The sequence below is a fragment of the Pezoporus occidentalis genome, unplaced genomic scaffold (genome assembly GCF_034315485.1).
Source record: "Pezoporus occidentalis ecotype Australia unplaced genomic scaffold, CSIRO_AGI_Poc_V1 ctg54, whole genome shotgun sequence".
Lineage (NCBI taxonomy): Eukaryota > Metazoa > Chordata > Aves > Psittaciformes > Psittacidae > Pezoporus > Pezoporus occidentalis.
This window is the reverse complement of record NW_026915877.1, coordinates 5,008,642-5,017,549: the sequence shown is the minus strand read 5'-3', so window position 1 is coordinate 5,017,549 and position 8,908 is coordinate 5,008,642. Positions and strand designations below refer to the sequence as shown.

Here is an 8,908-nt window from a genome sequence, read left to right as displayed (position 1 = left end):
CAGGGTCTTCTGATGCCATGCTGAGGCATGCAATGGGAGATCTGAAGCCAGTGTGGGCCTCCTTGCTAGACCACTGTGTGCCAGCAACTTCTCTGGGTGGCTGCTTCCTCAGTCAAGCACAGAGAACAGTTCTTTCTTCATCAGTTCTGTGAACTGTTTGAGGTGTTTGTTTAGGAAAAATGCTGTGCTCTTTTTGACTTGTGTTAGTGAAATGAAGGAAGGACAAAAGAGGTGTCAGGCATCTCCTGGAATGTGATAGCTTTGCCATTTATTGCCCTGAGAGGGGCTACCACTTGTGATGCAGATTTGAGAGCCTCTTATTCTCTGCAGAGCCTTGGCCCAGGCTGCATGCAGAAGGATAACCTCAGCCCAGGTTAGGCATGGCGCTGTCTTCGTCTTTTATTCCTCAGGTCAACAAGTATCACTGAAATCACTGAAAATCAGCATAAGATATATCCCTGGAATGAGGGAGAAATGGTCAGTTGTTGAACACTAACTTTTCTCAGTCAAAGGAAAGCTATACCCCGTTACACTGTCTTAATTACATTTAATATTTCCAGCAGGATAGACTGGCACTTCTAACATCACAGCTAATATAGCAGTCTACACAGGCTGTTGTTTTTCTTTTTAAGGTATAGGGCAGCAAGACAACTCACATTCCAGGGCCTGTTTGATAGCATGCCACAACTTGAGTTAAACAGGTGGCAGGGTGAAATATAAAAGGCTTGCTAAACAAAGAATTTTTATTTCCTGTTTTGTGCCTGCAGGGGAGGAATTATGAAAGCAAAGCAGAAACCTGACAGCCAAAGAGCATCCAGAATTTTTAAATGAATGGTTTTATTGTTCTTTTATAAAGCTATGCAGATTAATTGCAATTTACAAATAAAAGAGTTTTTTTACAATGATGGACTGTTAAGAAAATTAACAAATGACAAAATCATAGACTCATAGAATCATAGAATGGTTAGGGTTGGAAAGGACCTTAAGATCATCTAGTTCCAACCCCCCTGCAATGGGCAGGGACACCTTACGCTAAATCATATCACCCAAGGCCTCAAGAAACTGGTTTCTAAAGGTGCCTGAATAAACTGTTTTCATCCTCTCGACTCTAGTCAGGGCACTCTGAAAGTGGCAAAGCTCAGTTAGAGGGCAAGCTTTTTCATCGAAGGCAGTGTGAAACTATACACAAGCGATGGCAGCTTAATTTTCCTGTTTTGGCTTGAAACACTGGCAGCTGCCTTAGCAGTGTGCATGGCTTTGGATGACCCCCACCAAAGGCTCTGGTCCCCTGACCCCAAGGCTTTACTTCGTCTCCTTTAGTAATAGCCAAATGCACAAACCACCAGCTGCACCACAGCCTCCTCTTTTGAAACTGCACCACTTAAGCAGTAAGCACCCCTTGCATTTCTGAAATTAATAAAGTTAGTTTGAACCTCAAATGTCACTTATTTGCTTTCCTGTTTTCATAGGTGATTTCACTAAGCAGAAGTACTTGCTAATCCCACATTCACATAGATAGAAGGTCAAAGTTGGTCAGTGAGCCAAGAAATACCATATCAGGGTTTCTTTCCTCTCCAATTGAAAGAGGTATAAATTGTGGAATTAGTGTATTGATTGAAGGCTACAACTTCAAGCAATCAGTTTTTCTGGCTTGACAAGATTATTTTATCCTACTTTTCTTTTATTATTATGTGTTGTATTTGAGTCATCCTTCAGGCAGATGAAGTGACAGCTTGATTTAACTCAATAAAATCCACCAGTTAGGAAACCTACTGAGCCGAACAAAAGATGAAAACGACTGCAAGGGGAAGGTGCACAGTTAGTGTAAGCAAGCATAGCATGCTGAAAAAAGACAATATTAACTGAAATTATGCCCTAATCAATGCATTTCTATGGAAACTTGGGAGAAATTTGTAAGACCTTTGTGCTGGGCCAGTGAACAGATAATGCTGCCTTTCTTATAAAAAAGTAAAAATAAAATTTCTGCAACTGAGTATAAAAACAATACTTTCGTTGTAGCTGTGCTTTTGTGTCATTGCAAAGAGCTGGATAATATTGCTTTTCTGGCAAATTTGAAAGGAAATGCTTAACCAGGGGGTTACGGTTGTGTGGTAATTAAAATAATATTGAGTCTTTGGAGAGTAGGTCTTTGCTTTGGTACATATCAACAAGCACAAGGTTGTGCTACTGTCACAGACACAGGACTACAAGCTGAGCTTGTCAGCCGATGAGGGGATGGCGGAGGAGAGCCAGTGCTCTGCCCCAGCGGCTCCAACCAAGAGGCACAGGTGGTCTGTCAGTCTCCTCTGGACTGCCTCGTGCTCACCTCTGCTGCAGCAGTGAGTCCTGGCATGGCTGGTCCTACTGAAAGTGCTAAAGCAATCTGCAATAACCACAGGGGATCAGGACACACTCAATACATTGCAAAGCAATGTTCTGACGCTAGCCATAACCTCCCATCAAGGAACTGTCATCGACTGTTTCACCAGGGAGGCTAGAGGTACCTACTAAAATGTGTCTTTTTTTGTCTGCATACAACACTTTTTGATCTTGGTCCTGTCCGAGTTGATCTGTGGAGTAAATAGCATAGAAAAAGGATTATATATGGTAATGATCTCTTCTTTTTGCTCTTTGCCAGATGTCCTGGTACTCATTCAACCCAATTCTGAAAATGTGTTTAAACTGAGGCCCAAATAAATTACTCCTTTTCACTTTATTAACATGGGAGATAAAGAAGGTACTGTACAATAGAGAGTGTAATACATTACAGGAAAGTGGAAACTTGCTGAATGAGTATCTGAAGTGTACCATGTTGGCTCTTGGTGCGAAGATGAGGGTGGCCAAGGTGTAGCAGACATTATCTGCAAAATATGGTACAGACATTGCCTTTGGATTTCAGTGATGCAGCCTAATCCATTCATACTGATTTCTCAGTAGATGTGAATGGAAAAATTTTAAAGTGATGTGTAAAAAATAATGTTAGTGTGTTATGTGTGAAGACAAAATAGGAAAGGATAACTTATCTTTGTAGTTGTTTAGTCCTATTTCTAATCATGCTACTTTTCCCATCTTCCATCAGAAGCCTCCAAGTCTTCTCTGACTAATATTCTGCCAGCTGTCCTGGTCACCCAGAGTTTTTCTCCTACCTCAATGGAGACCTGCCAGTGATCTTTCTCTGAGAGAAAGGCTTGCGGGAACACACAGAGCAAAGTCAGTGCCCTGTCTTGCACCGAGGTTGGCAGTTCCAGGTGATGTCTTTGCCACGCTGCCTTGCTAGAGTTGTTAAAAAGGAAAGTGTTACCTGAAGGAGAGCTGGACAAGTTCAGGGATGGGGGAGTTCTTCAGTCTGCCGTTCCCCTCCTGGAGGCCTCAAATACCATATTTTGATCATTATTCTTTACTGTGAGGGTGGTGAGGCACTGGAACAGATAGCCCAAAGAAGTGGTAAATGCTCCATCTCTGGCAGTGTTCAAGGCCACATTAGACAGAGCCTTGGGTGACATGGTCTAGTTTGAGGTGCCCTATCCATGGCAGGGGGCTTGGAACTAGATAAGGTCCTTTCCAACCCAAACCATTCTATGGTTTTATGATTCTATGATTATTTTATTTGGGTGATGAGCTCAAGGTCAAAATCACCAATGCTAATTCATAAATAATCTCTTGCTAAGTTATATTTTAGAACCATTTGTTTTCCTGGTAAGTTTGTTGTTTGGTTTGGGTTTTTTTTCCACTTAGAAGAGTATTTTGTATATGTGCATTCTGCAGTGTTCACGTGTGTTAGAATTGCTTTTAAAATTGCTTCTCACAGTATATAAATACATACAGAATCTTCTGCTTTAAGCAGTATTCCCATGACTAAGAACAATTATTGCAGACCAATTGTATAACACTAGCATAGTTTGTCTGGCCCTATTGCAAATTATGTCTGGATTCACAGTTTCCCTGCCTGTTCCATTTCAGTTCCTGTCATTAAGTGATGTAAAAGCTGGGAAAGGACAACTCCCATTTAGGGTTTCATGTGAAAGAGTAGACTGCTGCATGATTGTTTTAAAAAACATGGTTTGTAACTTTCAGGGGAGTTAAGACCATGCATTAACACTCATTAACTTGTGTGTAATTTCTTCCACCCAACATTTCTTTACCATTTAAAATTGTTTTCATCTTTCTGAGGAAGAGCATATATTGTCATGATCTCCTTAAACTGCAGTTTGGTAAATGACTTGTTTAAATTTAAGGAAAAGAGGTTGTTGATAAGTATAGTTTTCTAATACTCTTCCTCAGCTGTCATTTACTTTGACTAAATTTATTTAAACCACCTTAACCTTTCAGAGAAAGGCCAGGAGATGTTTAAAAGAATAATATGTGTCTGACATTTTGGTTTACCAAAAGGACACCATCATAATTCTGTAGTGCCTCTGTTAAAAATAAGCTAAGAAAAGAAAACTAAAATCTCTTTTTCTTTCCGCTTAATTTTGAAAGAATGGAAGAAAATTTGATTGATAGTTGCATTAGAAAGTGACCTGCAAAGGTAATCACCAAATGCATTGATTTGTCACTGTGCCAGGATGTGCAAAGTATCTTCCGCACCTTTCACTCTCTGATAGTCACCTTAGTGTTTTACTATTAAAACATGAGGTTTTTTGGTGTTCTTTCTGGTACCGACCATTAACTTTTCCCATGGCTCCCACTTCAGTGTGTCACAGCCAGGCGTGACTGTGTGCTCTTCACATCATCATGTGAAGGAGGAGGTACGGGCTGAGCACAGGTCTGAGCAGGGAATCACAGCATTTATAGAATGGTTTGGGTTGGAAGGGACCTTAAGGATCATCTAGTTCCAACCCCTCTGCTACAAACAGGGTGATTTTAAAAATACTTGATGGGTTTTTAATATTATTTCATTGTAAACACTCTTTGCTTTCTATTTTTGTGTGCACTTTGATTGTTTTGTATAACCTAGAACTGTGTAAATAAGTATGGAGAGCCTAGGTGACTGCCCCTGGTTTGCAGAAGTGTGTAACTGGGTGACTCTGTGTTGAAGTTTACAAAGCACTTTGCGCTGCAGGAAAGCCATGTGGCAACTGGTTCTTCTTCTTTTAAACTGGAAATACCTTCTACCTTTGTACTTCTACCTTGGGAAATACAAACCTGGGTCAGGTTCCAGACATACTCACTCTGGCTTTTAGAGACACTTTGTAGTAATTTCTGTTTAAACACTCCAGGTCTCAGGAGCTTATTGTCAAAAAAACTTTACAAATTAAAGAAATAATTTTCTAATTATTAGTAATTTTAAGAATTGAAAATATAGTAATACTAGTAATTTTAGAGTTATAGAGCTTCTTTTACTCATGTTGCTCTTGTCAAACTGTGAATTACAGCTGTGTATCAATGGGCAACTGAGGTACAGAAAATTTTACTCATAGTTTTGTTCTCCTGTGAATTCAGGTGCAAAGTTACGTAGTAAATTCAACTAAATCCCCTGTTTTTACTGTTTTTTTGCAAATTTGGAAGACATATCTGAATTTTAGCACTCAAAGAAGTGGCAATACATGGAACAAGACTTTTCCATGTATATGACATCTTTTTTTGTTTTGTTATTATCCATAGGCCTTGTGAGAACTACACAGGCAGTGTGGTGATTGTGGAGGGCTGTTGCAGGAGAAGGTGATGCAGGAGAGAGGAGTTTAATATGCAGTGCCAGCCAGTTTCCTCAGTTTGTGCTGGGTGTGCAGTTGTGGTGGGTTAGAAAAGAGGCCTTAACATAACTTTAGCATTTATTATTGTGGGAAACCACTGGGTTTATGTCTGCCTGATAACATCACTGTCAGCACAGACAGCCATGTCTGATAAACACAGTAGAACCTGGAGCATGCTGCCGTGTGACTTTATCAAGGGTTTTCAAACCCTGGTCAGATAGAATGAGGTATTTTTGGTAACAGGACAGTCCCATGTTCTTTTTGTCACCCTCTATGCACAGTGGCAAAAGCAATCTCACTTCTAATGATGCATCATTCCTGCACAAATGACTGCATCAGATGCTTGTGTACAGAAAAGCTGTCTGTGCTTGGCTCTTTTTTTGTAAGTCAGGTGGGGTGGGAATAAGCAGGGTGAACAGGAATCAGGAATTGTTTCCAGCTTTGGAACACATGACTATGTATAACTGATAAAGGATCAAAGGTCTTGTTTGTTTTCATTTTTATGAAGTGATTAGGTGGTAGTAGATAGTAACTTGCAAATAATCAGGAAAATAGTGCCTTTTCTTTGAATTGATATTTTGTTGTTGTCTTCTTGGTACAACAAATGTTTTAAGCTCTGTTACTCTAAGGGCTCACTTACACATAGTATTTTGATTGTATTGTATTTCTTACTGAGAGATTTTATTTTTATTTCTTTGTAGAGTTCAAAAGGCTCAGTGATGTCAAAGGCATCACCGTCCCACACCACCATTCACATTATTAGTATAATTTAATTTCAACAATAAAACAGGATAATGAATTCCTTTAGATGGTGAATACTTCATGACATCCAAGTTTTCCCCTCTCTCTCTGGACAGAACAATAATTCTGCTCAGATGCAGATCCCTGGCTAGCAGGCATTCTTTAATGGACATATTGTTCTTCATTGAACTAATACTTCTTTAGGTACTCTAACCTTTCCAATAGTAAGATGCAAAAGATAACAAAATTCATAACTGCATGGCAAAAAAATGAGTTATAACAGCATGGATATATGCATTCATTTTTTTTTTGCTGTTATATACTGATATATTCATTTGCCACTGAGGAGGTCCAGGGCTGGAATACTTGCCCTGTTAAGACTTTCTTGGGTAGGTGGTTTGATTAGCCTGGAGAAGACAGACCTATGGGGTGTCTTATCAGCAGTCCTGCCCGTACTCACGGGGAAGTTATTGAGAGGATGGAGCCAGGCTTTTCACAGCAACGCATGATGGAGCCTGAGAGGCAGCAGGCATAGGCTGAAATGGACCACTCAGTGTATAAAGAACTGGCTGGATGGCCACACGCAAAGAGTTGTGGTCAATGACTCAATGTCCGGCTGGAGACCGGTAGTGAGTGGTGTCCCTCAGGGATTGGTGTTGGGACTGGTCTTGTTCAATATCTTTGTTGCTGACATGGACAGTGGGATTGAGTGCGCCCTCAGCAAGTTTGCCAACGACACCAAGCTGTGTGGTTCGGTTGATACGCTGGAGGGAAGGAATGCCATCCAGAGGGACCTTGACATGCTTGTGAGGTGGGCTGATGCCAACCTTATGAAGTTTAACCGTGGCAAGTGCAAGGTCCTACACCTGGGTCAGAGCAATCCCAGGCACAGCTACAGGCTGGGCTGAGAAGAGATTCAGAGCAGCTCTGCAGAGAAGGACTTGGGGGTGTTGGTTGATGAGAAAATGAGCATGAGCCAGGTTCAGTGTGCACTTGTAGCCCAGAAAGCCAACCATATTCTGGGCTGCATCAAAAGGAGCGTGACCAGCAGGTGGATCACCAGGAGGTGATCCTGCCCCTCTGCTCTTTTGAGGCCTCACTTGGAGTATTGTGTGCAGTTCTGGTGTCCTCAACATAAAAAGGACATGGAACTGTTGGAACAAGTCCAGAGGAGGGCCACAAGGATGATCAGGGGACTGGAGCACCTCCCATATGAAGACAGGCTGAGAAAGTTGGGGCTGTTCAGCATGGAGAAGAGAAGGCTGTGTGGAGACCTCATAGCAGCCTTCCAGTATCTGAAGGGGGGCTATTGGGATGCTGGAGAGGGATTATTTATTAGGTACTCTAGTGACAGGACAAGGGGTAATGGGTTCAAACTTAAACAGGAGAAGTTTAGATTAGATATAAGGAGGAAGTTCTTTACTTGTAAGGGTGGTGAGGCACTGGAATGGGTTGCGCAGGGAAGCTGGGAATGCTCTGTCCCTGGCAGTGTTCAAGGCCAGGCTGGACAGAGCCTTGGGTGACATGGTGTCCTGGGTTCAGGGTTCACACCTTTAGTGTGAGGTGTCCCTGTCCATGGCAGGGGGGTTGAACTAGATGATCTTAAGGTCCTTTCCAACCCTAACTATTCTATGATTCTAAACAAGAGAGATTCAGGGTGGATATAGAGAAAATTCACTGCAATTTGAATTCAGCAAAGGAGTAGACCATGTTGCCCAAAGAAGTCTCCATCTTCAGAAATTATTAAGCCTAGGCTCGCTGAAGCCCTTTTTTGATCCTGCTGCTGACCTGCCTTTCAGCAGGAGTTGGAACAGGTGACCTTCTGAGGTCCCTTCCAACCTGGATTATTCTAGGATGCTCGTTTATTATTTAGAGTGAATGAATTACTACTTCGGTCATATTTGAAACTGGGTAGATAAATCAATATTTTTTTGACTGTTGAATTTGGAAAGAAGTTCGGATGCATCAGGTGTGTCTATGCTTTACATCTGTGTTTACGTATGCAGACATATTTAAACTACCTGGGCCCTGGGGTGTAAAGTAGCAATGGTGCTGGTAATTTCTGAATAAACGTATCAGTTCTGAGTGTACCTAGCTTCAGTAAGTTAGGAATAAGCTTTTCCATTTTTTTCTAGGAAAAATATCTGCACAGCTTGTTTTAATCTCATCTTTCTTGAGATTTGCAAATTGAGATGGACTCTCCAGGTTCAGCTTGACTGTGGTTTTGGTTGCCCCTCATCACTTATGGGTGTAAAAGATGCTGGTCTAAGGTTTTGGATTTATTTGGAGAGATAATTTACATGGTAATGTGCTATGCCCTTACCCATCCACTTGTTTTGTGTGATGTGGCCCGAGTGCATAAATAACGTTATCTTGAATGTGCTCCAACCCTGCATTTACACAATTTGAAGTGTCTGTTTTCAAGTGATTAAAATCCTCTTTTTCTTAACTCTGACCCTTCCTCACCAAGACAA

At 41.3% G+C, this 8,908-nt stretch overlaps 1 long non-coding RNA gene across 1 annotated transcript; it reads right to left on the bottom strand.

Annotated features, from left to right (window-relative positions):
* Positions 1–248: 248 nt before the first annotated feature.
* LOC134173575 (uncharacterized) lies at positions 249–6,901 on the bottom strand. Its single transcript, XR_009968295.1, has 2 exons — positions 6,758–6,901; positions 249–458 (listed from the first exon to the last, which is right to left on the bottom strand). It is a non-coding gene; the product is annotated as an uncharacterized LOC134173575 (long non-coding RNA).
* Between the last annotated feature and the right edge of the window lie 2,007 nt (positions 6,902–8,908).